Source organism: Cervus canadensis, chromosome 22 (genome assembly GCF_019320065.1).
Source record: "Cervus canadensis isolate Bull #8, Minnesota chromosome 22, ASM1932006v1, whole genome shotgun sequence".
Lineage (NCBI taxonomy): Eukaryota > Metazoa > Chordata > Mammalia > Artiodactyla > Cervidae > Cervus > Cervus canadensis.
Window position 1 is genome coordinate 36,501,128 of NC_057407.1, and position 15,578 is coordinate 36,516,705.

General features: G+C 41.2%; 1 protein-coding gene across 1 annotated transcript in view; it reads right to left on the reverse strand.

Annotated features, from left to right (window-relative positions):
* The window catches only part of CRBN (cereblon), a 111,461-nt gene that overhangs the window by 83,656 nt on the left and 12,227 nt on the right, over positions 1-15,578 (reverse strand). Inside the window, exon 2 of the mRNA XM_043443149.1 lies at positions 13,485-13,576. The gene's annotated coding sequence lies outside the window, so the exon portion shown is untranslated. The remainder of the gene's footprint in view (positions 1-13,484; positions 13,577-15,578) is intronic.

Genomic DNA, 15,578 nt, shown 5'->3' on the forward strand with positions numbered 1-15,578 from the left:
ATCACTGTGTTTCATTTAGTACTGATTTAATTCTCAAACTGAGACAAGCTCATACTTTTCTAGTCTCAAAATTCCATGAAAGCCAAATTTTTTAAAAAATGTAGATGTCTCCTAAGTACACAGGTTTCATCAAACATAATCTGTGATTTCCACCTGGTACTTTTCTCTTGGGCTGTGGTCTAGTAGATATTTTCATGACTATTTTAATACTGTAGAAAATAATGGGTTTGAATACTCTGATTCAAATTATTCAGACATGCTGAAAAGATTCCACAAGGCTTTAAAATCCATACCCTATCTTGATGTTCTACGTGAGTGCCTGGTTTCTTTCTTTCCTCACCCACTGTTTTACTTTACCAAAACACTTGGTAACTGGGAGGCAACTTTGCTTTTAAGTTTTATTTGCCTATTGCCCAAACCTAGAGATAAAGCAATCTGATACTCCAAATCCTACTTAAAATGAACCATAAATGTATGGAAGGAAAGAGGTTGCCTATAAAAGTAGCAGGGAGGTTTTGTGATGAGAAAAGAGAGGTGCTAGGAAACATGCCTAGATGAGTCAGTCTTCCTAAGAGCTCCCTAGACTGAGTCTGTCCTTTGAGGCCAATTCCTAGATTCCTAGTTTCTTTCTGCTTTTGATATCTGCTAACTGGCTACAGAAAAGCAAAATGGAAAGGTTTTCCTTCACTTAAAAAGTATTCCTTCTGGTACTTCCCTGGCAGTCCAAAGGATTCTGTGCTTTCACTGCAAGGAGGATGGGTTAGACCCCTGGTCAGGGAACTAAGATCCCAAAAGCTGTGTGTCCAGGCCAAAAAAATTGTATTCTTTTTATTTTTTTGAAAGTGTAAGTTTGAGAGAACTGCATCAGAGAGAGCTGTCTCAGAGGGAACAGTTCTATGCATAGCCTGCGTAACTTAGTTCACTGGTCCTGGGATTTCCACAGTCATTGTGAGTTCTTCCAGGAAACAGTCTGTCTTGGCCTCCAAGGCTCTCTCTCTAAGCCAAGTCAGGCTAAGTCACTGATGGTCAGATGCTCAGGCCTTCCCTACTCTTCTCTACGGGTCTTTGGCAGACTGTAAAGTGGGAGCTTATCTTAGCTGTGTCTCGATTCCTTCTCAGTGTCTATTACCCTCTTGGACCCTCCTCTGTCCTCATTTCTAAACTGAATTATTACAACAGCTGAGAATGTGACAGATGCTGGTATAAATTGATGAAACTCTTTTTTTCTTTTTCCTCTTGGGTATCAGCCAATATTTCCCTTTGAGCTTGCCAAGGAGGGCAGGCAGGTAAGTGTGATCTGGTCACTGGAAGGTGGGCAAAGGCAGGTCCTAATTCCAGATACATGATGATTGGGGGTTTAGTCACTGAGTCAGGTCTGACTCTTCTGTGACCCCCATGGACTGTAGCTTGCCAGGCTCCTGTGTCCATGGGATTCTCCAGGTAAGAATACTGGAGTGGGTTGCCATTTCCATCTCTAGGGAATCTTCCCGACCCAGGGATTGAACCCAGTCTCCTATGCTGCAGGCAGATTCTTTACTGACTGAGTTACCAGGGAAGTCTTGCTTCCCTGATTGACTGTTTCAAATTGGCAATGGGCTACTAGGAACTCGAGCCCCAGGTTTATTAGAACAGCACCAAAATTAAGAGAAAGAAGGCTCTGAGTTAGAATTCTCCAGTGAACGGAGTCCGTGAACTTTTAACATGTGGCTATTATGGCATATACTTGAAATTAACTTTGGGAGACTGAATAACGCCCCCTCCCACCAAAGATGTCCATATCCTAAACCACAGAACTCATGAACTGCCTTATATGGGAAAAGGGACTTTGCTAATGTGATTAAGAATCTTGAGATTATCCTGGATTGTCTGGGTGGGGCCAATGTAATCATGAGAGGGAGGCAGGAAGATAACTCGACCACAGAGGAGGAGTGTCAGTATGAAACTTGACTAAGCATTATCCATCAAGGAACGGAAGAAGGATCAGCCTGGAAGTCGGAAGGGACAAGGGATCAGATTCTCTCCTAGAGCTTCCAGAAGGAACGCAGGCCTGCTGGCACCTTGATCTGAACTCAGTGAGACTGATTTCAGGCTTCTGATCTCTAGAACTGTAAGTTAATTTATGCAGTTTTCTGCGTCTAGATCTGCGGCAATTTGTTACAGCAACAGTAGGGAAGGAATACACAGGCCTTTTGATTTTTTCCCTCTGGTTCTCTTTTATACTGTTTTTATTGCTATCTAGGCCACTTTGGGTAGATGAGACTGTCCTGTGAATGATAACAACAATAGATAGTATGTGCTGTGCCTTAACCATGGGCAAGTGATTATGCCTACCACTTTCCAGTTCTTGTATCATTTAATCTTCAAAACAAGTCCAGGAGAAAGATCAAATGATTAATTTCCTATCTCTGGAAATGCAGATAGTTTTTAGAGAGATGAAGTAATTTACCTACAGTCACAGAGTTTATTGCTGATACATGTAAGTGGTACAATACCAGAGTTTATACTTTTAGCTGTGTAGAGTGTAGGAATGTAAGTATCTCCGTATGTGGGGTACACACACTCTAGAAACTCTGGGAAAACTTAATTTAAAAAACTGTTAGCATACATAATATGGTAGTAAAAACACCACTCTAAAACACTGCATTTAGAATATGTATTCACACTTTCCCAGATAAAGAGGGCACATTTTATATTCATCTGTAGCTATGGCTTAAAGACTGACCAATAACTCAGGTCAGGTTGCAGCAGTTTTACCCAAGTGGCTCAGTTCCTGTCATCAGACTGCACTATGTCGAATAAGTGCAATAAAAATTAATTTAACTTTCCCTCATTGTATCATAATAGGTTATTATAATGAACTGAAATTATACACTTAATTTTTTGCATAGGATGTGTCAGGTCATATTCAATAATCTGACTTTATTCAGTGAACTGTTTGGACTTACTCAGCTCCAGAAAATCATTTAGATGGTGGAGAGATGCTAAAGGACCATGGCAATTCTTATCTTTCTAAAAGAGAGGTGCCCACTGTGACGGTTCAGATTTTGTTGGGCACTTCACTCCTCCCAGTTTGAGTGTCCTCATCCATAAAATGAGGCATCTTCCTGTCTTATCTGTCCAGTGGGGTTGTTGTGAGGCTGAACTAGATCACATGTGTGAAAACACTTGGAAAACAGAAGCCATACTGAAATAAAAAAGGATTCTCATTAAACTTTAATTCTAACAGAAAGTCCAAAACACTTAGCTATTAAAACCTCAATCTTTCAAACGAAGTTTTTAGGAAAGAGAAACAGATACTGAAAACTCCTTAATTTCATGAAGTTTCAGTTTAAGAAGATGGAGCTTCTCTTTGTGCTGCTGGAAGCCTGAGGAGAAGCAGCATAAAGCTGCCTAAGCTCTCCCTGAATCTTGAGTTCCATTGTCCGGCTGATACTTGTCACATGCTAGATTTCCAGGCCATACCCAGGCTTTGAGATAAGGAAATGCCTGGATGATTATAAATACTTTAACACCCTCGCTATCTTCTCCCAAGATCAGTAGATACTCAAAGCATCTCACTGGCCCCTTCAGGTCTGAACTCAATCAGAGGACAGGCTTCTTCTTAGCTCCTCTGAGTCAGTTTTCAGCATGTGCTGGTGGAGGGGTTGGAGAGATGATGGAATGACATGTGGAGGAAGCTACTAGCACTGACATGAAGCACAGAATTCTCACTGTGCCCCCAGCACCTGCCATGAGACAAGACCTGGTAAGTGTCTATCAAATGTCAAAGGAAGGCAGAACCACTGTCGAGGTAGGTGTAAAAAGCCAAACAGGGTGCAGGGTAATCATTGCAGTAGGAGGAAGAGAAAGAAGAGAAGAAAGGAGGAATTACTACTGTCTTACCCTTGGCATTGCTCATTCTTATGTAACAAACTAGCCAGTAAAAAAAAAAAAATCCAGCAGAAGTACGCAATACCAAAGGTCATTCAAAGATCCATGACTCAACAAAGATGGAGGTTTACCAGAAAGATGACCTCTTAATCCAAACTTGACAGATTAAATCAGACTTTCTGAGTTCAAATCCTGACTCTAATACTTACAAACCGTGTGATTTTCATCAAATTCCTTATTTCCTTTGATTCAGTTTCTTTATTTGTAAGGTGAGATAATAAATCAATTCTACCTCAGGAGTTGTTGTAAATATAGAGTTAATATATACAAAAGCTTAGAACAGTAGTATCTAGAATTTATTATTGACTGTGGTAGGCTTATAATGGTTCCCAAAGGTATATCCACATGTGAATCCCTGTGTGAAATTAACAGTTAATTTTATGTGTCAACGTGGCTGGAGCATGGTGCCCAATATCTGGTTAAACATTATTCCAGATTTTTCTAGGAAGTGTTTTTGGATGAGTTAACATTTAAATAAGTAGACTTTGAATAGAGCAGATTACATTCCATAATGTGGGTGAGTCTTATCCAGGCAAAATAAAGGTCTTAATTGACAAAGACTGACCTTCTCCAAGCAAGAAGGAATTCTGCCTGCAGACTACTTTTGGACTTGAACTACAACTTCTTCCTAAGTCTACAGCCTGTTGGCCCACCCTGCAGATTTTGGACTCACCAAGCATCCCACAGTAGCATCAGTCAATTGCTTAAAATAAATCTCTCAGTCAATCTCTCTCTCTATCTCTCTCTCTATATAGACACATACACACACACATGCATATATCTATACATTGACATACCATAACTCATTTTATTACATTTTGCTTTACTGAGCTTCGCAAATACTGCTCTTTTTCCCCCCCCAAATTGAAGGTTGGAGGCAACTGTGCATCAAGCAAGTCTACTGGCACTATTTTTCCAGCAGCATTTGCTTATTTCCTGTGTCTGTGTCATGTTTTGGTAACCCTAACAATATTTCTAACATTTTCAATATTATTATATTTGTCATGGCAATCTGTTGTCAGTGATCTCTGATGTTACTACTACAGTTGACTGCAGGCTTCTCTTCTATGTGTCTTTGTGTGTGGGCATATGCATCTCTGCGTACACACACACCACACACACACACACACACACACACACACACACACACACACACATCCTGTTGACTGTTTCTCACAAATCAAGGGATGCTGACGAATGCCAAAAACTACCCAGAAAACTAGAGAAGGCAAGACATGGGTTCTCCCCAGAGGAAATACAGTCCCAATGACACATTGATTTTGAACTTGGAGAACTGTGACAGATTATGTTCCCATTATTTTTTATTTATTTAGCTGCGCCTGTGGCTTGGCTGCAGCATATTCGGTATGCTCAGCTGTGGCATGTGGGATCTAGTTCTCTGTCTGGGGATCGAACCCAGGCCTCCTGCGTTGGGTGTGCAGTGTCTCAGCCTCTGGACCACCAGAGAAGTCCCTGCTCCTATTATTCTAAACCACCAACTCTGTGGTCATGTGTCACAGCAGCACTTGGAAACTCATACATAAGACACTGTTGTCTATTAGTACTCAGTATCTCCTCACTCACTAGACAAAACATCAAGCAGTTTTAACAAAGTTCAAAACCAAGAAGAAAATAAGTAAACTTTCTGAGTATCTGTACCGATGTTTATCCATGAATATTTTCACATATCACTCCACAGATCCTCAATCACTCTAAATGTTGACACCTAGTGTTACTATTACAGATAGGTGTTGTTCAGTTGCTAAGTTGTTCCACCTCTTTGCAACCCCATGGACTACATCACACCAGGCTTCCCTGTCCTCCACGATCCCCCAGCGTTTGCTCAAGTTCATGTCCATTGATACCAAATGATACCATTGCAAAAAAATTTCCCTCCTGTGGATCCACAGAAGACAGTACTCCCAAAGTGCCTTGATCCCCCACCGGAGTGGGTGGGGCAGCTCATCTTTGGGTCCCTCAGTGAATCCCTCCCCGTCAGGTTCCGCAGCAGCAGTCCACGGAGCCATCCCTAGAATGAGGGGCCCCAAAGGCACTACGCTGTTGGGAGAAGCATCATCAAGCCTTTCATGTTTGTGGGGCCCAGGGAGGAGCTGGAACTTGGATCCAAAGTTGGCAAACACAACCGAACTCATCTTTGTCTTGCACTGGTGCTGGGGCTCAGGAAGTAGGATGTGCTGAGTGTTCTGGAAAAAGGAAAGTTTGCCTCGACCTAGAACCATGTCAATCTCTAGGGCAGTATATAAAATCAAGGACCCAACTGCACAAAAGGCTCCTTGTGAAACCATTCAGGCCAGCTGTGTCTCACCTACGCTCATTAAATCCTCTACTGTGAGCATTCTTGACCTCTGGTCACTAGTGTGCTAAGTCACTCAGTCGTGTGTGCCTCTTTGGGACCCCATGGACTGTAGCCCACCAGGCGCCCCTGTCCATGGATTCCCCAGGCCAGAATACTGGAGTGGGCTGCCATTTCCTTCTCCAGGGGTCATTAGTGTAGCCCTTCTGTATTTTTCAGTATCTCTGTGCCCCTTGTGGGGGCTTCCCCAGTGCTTCATCGATCCCTGGGTCAGGAAGATCCTCTAGAGAAGGAAACAGCAGCCCACTCCAGTACTCTTGCCTGGAGAATCCCACGGACAGCGGGAGCCTGGTGGGGTTATACTCCATGGGGTCGCAAAGAGTCAGACACGACTCTGATTGAGCACACATGCACACATATAACTCCTGTACTTTCACTTTAAATAAACTCATCACTTCTACCACAGCCTCATCCTACATGATCCATAAATTCATGAGTTTGATGCAATGTGATATGATAGTTGTGTTACTCAAATAGTCATCACAGACATATTCATCCCACTGAAAACTATCCTGGGTATCTTCAGTTGTCCGTTTATCACAGCGTATCACATGCACCCCGTGTAGCAAATGCTGCCATTACGTATATGTGGCCTGGGGCTCACTGGAGCCGTGGAGGCCTCCTCAGCGGGGGCTGAGGTGTCAGAAAGGGACCAGAAACTCCTTTCCTCTTTAGTGCTAACAATCTCAGCAAATGGTCAAGATAAAACACCAATCCCCGCCCACCTGCCTTAAACCACTCTTAATCCAACCTCTCTAGGGAAGAAAGAGGCTCTCTTCCAGCCACGAGAGCAGGGGAGGGCAGAGCTGTTCCCTGAGAGGGCAGCGGTGGGGCAACAAGGTGGCCTTGAGATGGTGATGACTAGAAGCGTGCTGACCGGAGGGGATCTGTAGAGACTCTTGAGTCAGGGAGCCAAGGCATGACACCTTGTCGGTTCAGTAAGGTGGGAATGGCACCAGGGAACAATATTCACACCTGGGGATTGAGGATTTAGGGCTCCATCAGAGGCGATGGTGGGAATGGAGTATCTGGGACTTCTGACAGCCCTGAGCAATGGCAAGGGGGTTCCTGGTAGATGACTCTGGAAAATAAACTCACCATTCATGGAAACTCAGCAGCTGGCTTATTCTAGTATAGGGCACAGCTCTTCTCCTCAGTTTCTCCAGCTGGCTCCACATTCATGACCTAATCACATTTCAGGTTTTTAAGCTGTTTTTTCCACCTCCTATTACACAGTGAAACCCAAAGAACATTTCTCTCCAGGGTTCTACCTTACAATGATTTCATCTGTACTCTGTGCTGGGTCTTCTAGGCTGACAGTAGCAGAAAGCAGCAGAAAGAGGAAGCACTCTGAAAGGTGGGCATTGCCTTATCACGCCAGGACTCAGCAGCACCTTCCAGAATGAAGCAGCTGAGTTCCAGCCACCCCGGTGTCTGGCACTGACAACCCGCTGGGTAACACCCACGTCTGTCCTCTCTGCTCATCCCCGTGCCTCAGTGCATCTCGATTTGCTTAGAAACCTCCTCCTAGGAAATTAACAACCGGCACTACTCTCTCTAGACATATGCTATTGCTCCTAACATCATCGGTCATGGAAAGATCTTTTAAAATGTTAATAACTTGGTTCATTTATACAAAAAGGTTAATATTTGAAAATGTCATCCCCCCGTGTCTCATCTACACCTTAACATAATATTCTATATTTGCAGTGTGCTCTCTGTGACACCGATGCAGGGAATAAATGAATATAGATTGAAATAATTATGGGAAAAAGGCAAAAATTATTCTGAAACTGATGCCAACTTTTGTCTTTCAGTCTATTTTTTGTTTGTTTAATAAGGCATCCGAAGCTAGAAATTAAAAAATAATGATATGATAATGTCAGTTTCTTTCTAGTGAATCAACAGTGGCTATAAATCTAAATTTAATTTTATATTTAATAAACCCCTCCACATTCCCTGCATTAGAGTCAGGAAACTGATTTGTTTCATCCCAATTGCTTTTCCTGCATATTAAGCTGAATATCGCATCTAATCATCCGCTTTGGTGCCTTCCAAACACATCCAACTTAAAACTTGCCTCAAAATTGGTTTGGTTGATAAAACTTGTTATCCTTTTTATATGATTTATGTTGATTCTACCTTTTTGGACATTATTCTTAATTATCTTTGCTGCCTTGCAATTTATAACTTTAGGCCACCTAAAATGTACAAGTTATTATTTGATTTAGCTTTGCTCTCACACCTTTGACAGAGCATACTTTAGCTTCTGAGAAGGTCCACAGTTTGATTTCTATGCCTTGCCTCTGTATTTAATAGTTCTTTGAAGTAAAAACAACAAGATACTCTTAAAGCTTCTTTTGGTAAGTGTGAAAAAGAGAGCTGGGATAGGCGTTTGAGTGGTGTGGAGGTAAGGGCGGGGGTGGAGGGCAGCAGCGGTGGCTGGAGCAGAGCTTTTAAACGAGTTTCTACCAATCATTCCGAAATAACGTTAACATATGTATGTTCAGATCGTGCAACCATGACTGTTCACATCACCTAAACTTGGAAGACTAGATACTCACTCAGACCAGATATACTCTTGATTAGTAGTTATGAGCTACTGAAGACATCATTTCATACAGACTGTATAAACTATAAACTTCTGTATTAGAGTGTGTTTTGATGAACTGTAGGTTGGCCTTTCTATAAATCGAAGTGGCTCAGTGGTGGCAGTTTCAAATGGTTCAACCTAAAAGTGGGGAAACCTAAACTCTCTCTGTCCTCTAAGCAAAGACGGCAGTATTCTCAAAATCCCAATGATGGAGTCGCTAACCGAATTCGGTAAATCAAAGCTGCTGTTAGTGGAGCAGGGGCTGGGCCTCCGGGTCCACTCCTAATGGTGGTGTGCTTGGCACAGAAGGGGGAAAAGGTGTGGAGATTTAACCCAGCTCCAGATTAGCCCCTGTTTTTTGGATCATATGAACATTTGACAGGTTACTTCCAAATCTTGTCTGTCAGTCTGTAACTACCCTGCATTTGCAGAAGGCTTAACTAAAGCCTAAGTAGCTCACTTTTTCCATGATGTGATTATTCCTAAGGCTGCTGGTCTAATCCTTTTCCTATATCCTTTCCTCCCATATGAACATGCAAACATATTTTTCTATTTTAAATAGTGCATTTTTAAATGAAATATTTAAACAACTCAGATGTAAAATTTTCTTCCTTACCCTCAGTCATCAGACCTTCCAGATTTTCTATGCATATATATAAACATATACACCTTAAGTGAAAATAGGCCATGCTATATTTCATATTCTATATTGTGTTTTGACCACATGACAGCACATTGAAGACATTTTCCAGTGTCACTACAGAAGGATCTGCCTCAATGATTAAAATCATTGACTAGCATTCCACTCTATCATCACATCATCATTGAAAAAGTCAATCCCTCTCCTCCAGGTTGGACAGCCAAATGCATAAAGATGAAACTAGACAACTACCTCACACCATACACAGGTATTAACTCAAACTGGTTTAAAACTCGAATATAAGACCTGAAACCATAAAACTTCCAGAAGAAGACATAGTATGTTCTTTGGCATTGGTCTTGACAGTATCTTTCTAGATGTGTCTCTTCAGGCAAGGGAAAGTAAAGCAAATAAACAACTGGGATTACATCAAACTAAAAAACTTCTGCACAGCAAGGAAACCATCAATAAAGTGAAAAGACAATCTACTGAACGGCAGAGGATGTATCAGATAAGGAGTTAATACCCCAACTATATAAAGAGCTCATACAATTCAACAGCAACAAAATCAAACTAACCCAATGGGGAAAAAAATGAACAGATGAACTATATTTTTTTCCCAACAAATACCCACAGATAGCCAAAAAGTACATGAAAAGAGGTTCAACATCACTGATGATGAGGGAAATGCAAATCAAAATTGCAATGAGATGTCACTTCATACCTAAGAGAAACGTTATTTAAAAAAACAAAAATGAAATAACAAATTTTAGAAAGGATGTAAAGAAAAGGGAACCCTTATGCACCGCAGGTGGGAATGTAAACCAGTGCAGCTACTATGAGAGACAATATGGAGATTCCTCAAAAAATAATAGAACTATCATGTGACCCAGCTGTCCCACTACTGGGTCTTTATTCAAATCATATGAAAACACTAATCTGAAAAGGCATCTACAAAAGCCAAAATTTTGAAACAGCCTAAGTGCCCATCAAAGTATGTGCGGATAAAGATGTGATAAATATACATACATATTTAGACACAATGGAGTAGTACTCAGCCATAAAAAGACAAAAGCCTGCCATCTGTGACAACTGGATGGACCTTAGAGGTATTAGGCTAAGTGAAAAAGTCGGATGGAGAAAGACAAATACTGCATTATCTCACTCATTTGTGGAAGTAAAGAGCTAATAGAGAAAACAAAATAAATAACTGATAAAAAACAAACCAAACCAAAGAGATACAGAGGACAGCGTAGTGGTTACCAAAGGCGAAGGGGCTGGGGGAGTGAGGAATCACTGTATGGTGGCTGGTAGAGAATAAATTTTTGGTGGTGAGCATATTCTAGGGTATATAGCAGTAAAACTAAAAGGGTGTATACATGAAACATATGTTACAAATCAAATGTTACCTCAAAAAAAAAAAAAAACCCCAAATAATGACATTTGGACTTATTCCAATTTTTGGCTATTAGGAGCAATTCTGCAATAAACATTCCCGTACATACAACTTTGTAAGCTTATACAGTTACTTTCTCAGAGTCCATTACTAGAGGAGGAATTGCTAGATTAAAAGGAAGGTACTTGTCACACACGCTGATACATATGTTAAGATGGCTTTTCAAGTTAGACCCCCACCATGACTTTATGAGCGTTCACCTCCTGTACCCTGACTAATCCCAAGTATCATTGTACCTTTTGGTCTTCTCTTGATATTAACTGTTTCACTTCAAGTTTTAAATTCTTAGGGTAATAAAGAACTTCACATACGTACAATGACACTTGAATTTCTTCTTTCGTCATTTCTATTTTTCAGAACTCTTGCAATTACAAGTTATCCATCTCAAATCCGTCTAAAACATGTCAATCAACAAGAAAGGGATGTACTGACTCTGGGATGCTGGGAGAGACGCGGGAGTGCCTCAGAAAACTGGAGGGAGAACTGTAGGAACCTGCGCCTTACAGGCTGGATCAGGATATTCGTGCTGGTAGGACTCCACGTCCTTTTTCTCCAGCTCTCTGCTCGGATCCAGATTGAAGGCAGGCTCTCTGTAAAGCCAGGAAAATAAATGGCTATTATTACCCTAGATTCACTTCCTTCCGGTTTAGAAACCTCACTGATAAGACAAGGTCTCTTTTAAATTTCTGTGTATCAGTCCCAGAGAAGTCCTCTAGCTGGTTCTGCTTGAGTCATTAGTTGTGTCCAGGACAACCAAGTCCTGCAACTGATGATGGTGAAGTGCAGCACCTATCCTTGTGTCAAAAGTTAGATTCTGTTACCCCAGTAAGTTTGATGGAGGATAAATGTATCAGGTAACCCCAAATAATTGTCAAGCGTCCTTGCCCATTTGCCTATTTATTTCCTTGAGTTTTTTCTTTTCTTTAATTTATTGGGCTAAGTTGATTTACAATGTTGTGTTAGTTTCAGGTGTATAATGTTGCTGCCATCATTGTTCAGTCGCTAAGTCGTGTCCGACTCTTTGCAGCTCCATGGACTGCAGCAGACCAGGCTTCCCTGTCCTTCAGTGTCTCCCAGAGTTTGCTCAAACTCATGCCCATTGATTCAGTGATGCTATCTAACCATCTTCTTTCTCTGCTGCCCCCTTCTCCTTTTGCCTTCACTCTTTCCCAGCATCAGGGTCTTTTCCAGTGAGTCAGCTCTTCACATCAGGTGGTCAGAGTACTGGAGCTTCAGCTTCAGCATCAGTCTTTCCAGTGAATATTTAGGGCTGATTTTCTTTAGGATGGACTGGTTTGACTCTTCTCCAGCACACAATTCACAAGCATCAAATCTTCAATGCTCAGCCTTCTTTATGGTCCAACTCTCACATCTGTACATGACTGCTGGAAAAACCACAGCTTTGACTATGCAGACTTTTGTTGGCAAAGTGATATCTCTGCTTTTTCATACACTGTCTAGATTTTCCAATGTTTCCTTTCAAGGAGCAAGCACCTTTTAATTTCATGTTATACATATATAGATATGTATAACATATATATAACATATCCACTTTTTTTTGTTGTTTTTTGATTTCCCATATTGGCCATTATAGAGTATTGAGTAGAGTTCCCTATGCTTTATAGTAGGTACTTATTAATTACCCACTTTTTTATATAGTAGGGTATATGGGTTAATCCTAAAATTCTAATTTATTCCTCCTCTAATCCCTTACCCATCTAGTAACCATAAGTTTCTTTTCTACGTTGAATTCTTTCTGTTTCATAGAGAAATTCATTTGTAGCATTTTTTTAGATTCCACTATAAACAATATCATATGTTTGTCTTTCTCTTACTTACTTCACTCAGTATGACAAACTCTAGGTTGCTGCAAATGGCATCGTTTCATCCTTTTTGACAGCACATCCTTTTTGACATACACATACCACATCTTCTTCCATCCCTCTGTTGATAGGACATTTTGGATGCCACGTCCTGGCTACAGTAAATAGCGCTGCAATGAACACTGAGGTATATGTATCCTTTCCAACTATGGTTTTCTCTAGATATATGCCCAGGGATGGGATTGCTGGATCATATGATAACTCCCTTTTTTATCTGCTTTTTAAGCAACCTCAATACTGTTCTCCATAGGCTTCCATGATGGCTGAGTGGTAAAGAATTTGCCTGCCAGTGCAGAGATGTGTGTTCTATCCCTGGGTCGGGAAGATCCCCTGGAGAAGGAAATGGCAACTCACTCAGTATTCTTGCCTGGGCAATCTCATGGAGCCTGGCAGCCTACTCCATGTGGTCACAAAGAATCTCACATGACTTAGCAGCTAAAAATCAGTAACAACAAATACTGTTCTCCATACTGACTGTTTACATTCCCATCAATAGTGTAGGAGGCTTCCCTCCCTTGCATTTTTACGACAGGTATAAACTATACCACACAAACCACAGCCCCTCCCACAAAACACCGCTTGTATTAATGTATGTTTATCCTCCTCACCTGGTCCTTGTGGTTGTCTAGATTCCTAGAGCCCTGGCCCAGAGTTCAGGCTGCACGTCTCTAATGCCACCATCCTCTCTTCCTCTGTGGGACTGGGAAGAAGGAGAGGTTAAATTCAGACAGTATATTTCCTAGATGTTTAATTCAAGTCCCTTTTCCCTGAGGCCTTAATGCCAGTCCTTCTGAGTTGCTATCTTTTTTTCTTTTGTGTCCTTCCCAGAACTCAGCAAAGACATCACCTTCTCCTAGACCCCCCAAATCTATACCACATGGTTATTTTCCTTCTGTTCTACTAAACCCCCGACCAGTCATCTCTCAAACTGCCAGGACTCTAGATGATCTGTATTCCTGTTGTTCGCTTCCATTACACTGCAATCTGCTCAAGGGCTTGGGGATTGCGTACCCTCAGCACTGTGCATCAGATAACAGATTCTCAGTAAACCTGCATGGAATAGAGAATTAGTTTACAAACTAAGGAAGTTAGACTGGATGGTTTTAGAGCTTGCTGATGCTAGTATTATTTGGATATTAATAATTTTTTAATGTCTTAGCCAAGCCACATATACATATTAGAAATGATTAAGGAGTAAGACAAGTTCAGGTTTCGGTGGCAAGGTTGATATTCTTGGTCAGCTTAGTTTGATTTTGCTATTCTGCCATCACACCTACTCCTGAAAATAATGTAATCCACAGGAAAAAAGCCCTGCGGTTTTAGAATCAGAGAGTCCTGTGTTTAATTCTCCGATGGCTCAGCAGGTAAAGAATCCTCCTGCAAGGAGGGAAACATAGGAGATCTGGGTTCGATCCCTGGGTCTGGAAGATCCCTTGAAGAAGGAAATGGCAAGCCACTCCAGTATTCTTGCCTGGAAAACGGACAGAGGAGCTTATTAGTAGGCTACAGTCCTATGGGGTCTCAAAGAGTTGGACACAAAGGACTAAGGACATGCTTAATTCTGATTTCACTCCTTAATAAACATGTCAGTTTGAGCAATATACTTAATCTCTTCAGCATCTTTAAAATCACAATATAGTCAGAATGAAAATATAAAACAACAAAACCAAGAATAACAATGATTGCATCTAGGAATGTTACACAGGACTCAGTGAGATAATGGATCGAAAACATTAAGCCTAGTTCTGGCACATAGTAGGTGCTCAATAAAATACTGAATGAATGAAGCAAGTACATCTCCACTATACATCACTGACAAAAGATGTGCTGACTGGATATTCTGGACTAGATCCCAGAAGGTCAGTGGAACCAACGGAATTCAGACTCACATAATTAACTGAGCCCATACTGCACCCACCTTCTGTTGAAAGGTACTTAAAGCCACCGATCCTAATTTTTGCCCTGTGTAATGAAATAATGTAGAAATCCATTTGTTCTTCTGTAATGTGAGAATATGTACAGTGAAACTGACATTTTTCATTTTCTTTTTTTTTTTTTTTAAGCACCTTACTATATTGAGTTCTTAATTGGTCTGTGTTTCTTTATCAACTGCTGTAGTATTTTCCTGGGATTTACTTGGAGGAAGATCAGCTGGGTCTTTGTTCCTAGCTGGGTCTGCTGTGCAGTTCTCAGTGGAAATCATGTGCATGTGGGGTTCCAATGCAGTGCAGGCTTCAAGAGGACAGAAAGAGGCTTTGAACAGAAGGGAGAATGCAAGCAAGTGCTGCCTCTGAAATGCAAATTCAATTCAGTTCTCCTTTATAAAATCCAATACAGGTTACTGGGCTTGTAAAACATGTAGTAAACACCATCCAAAAGAAAGAGAAGAACGGAGGATTGCAAAGCCCAAATTTTAGAATCAGGCAGGTCTTTATTTACCTTCCTCTGACTCATCTCTTTGGGAGCAATGTTTCTCCTTTGAATGTGCTTTTATTTATTTTTTAAATGGAAAAATATGGCATCAAGAGGGGAAGTCCAACTTGATGAATTTTCTGTTGGACTTGGTCTTGCATGGGTTAAAAAGACAGATATTTGTATTAAAAATGGGGCCTCTGTTGTGAACTGAGGAAGGAATACTTGACCAGGTGTGAGGAGAGTGACTCAGGACGGTCACTCACCAGCTGTGTGACCCACAGCAAGTC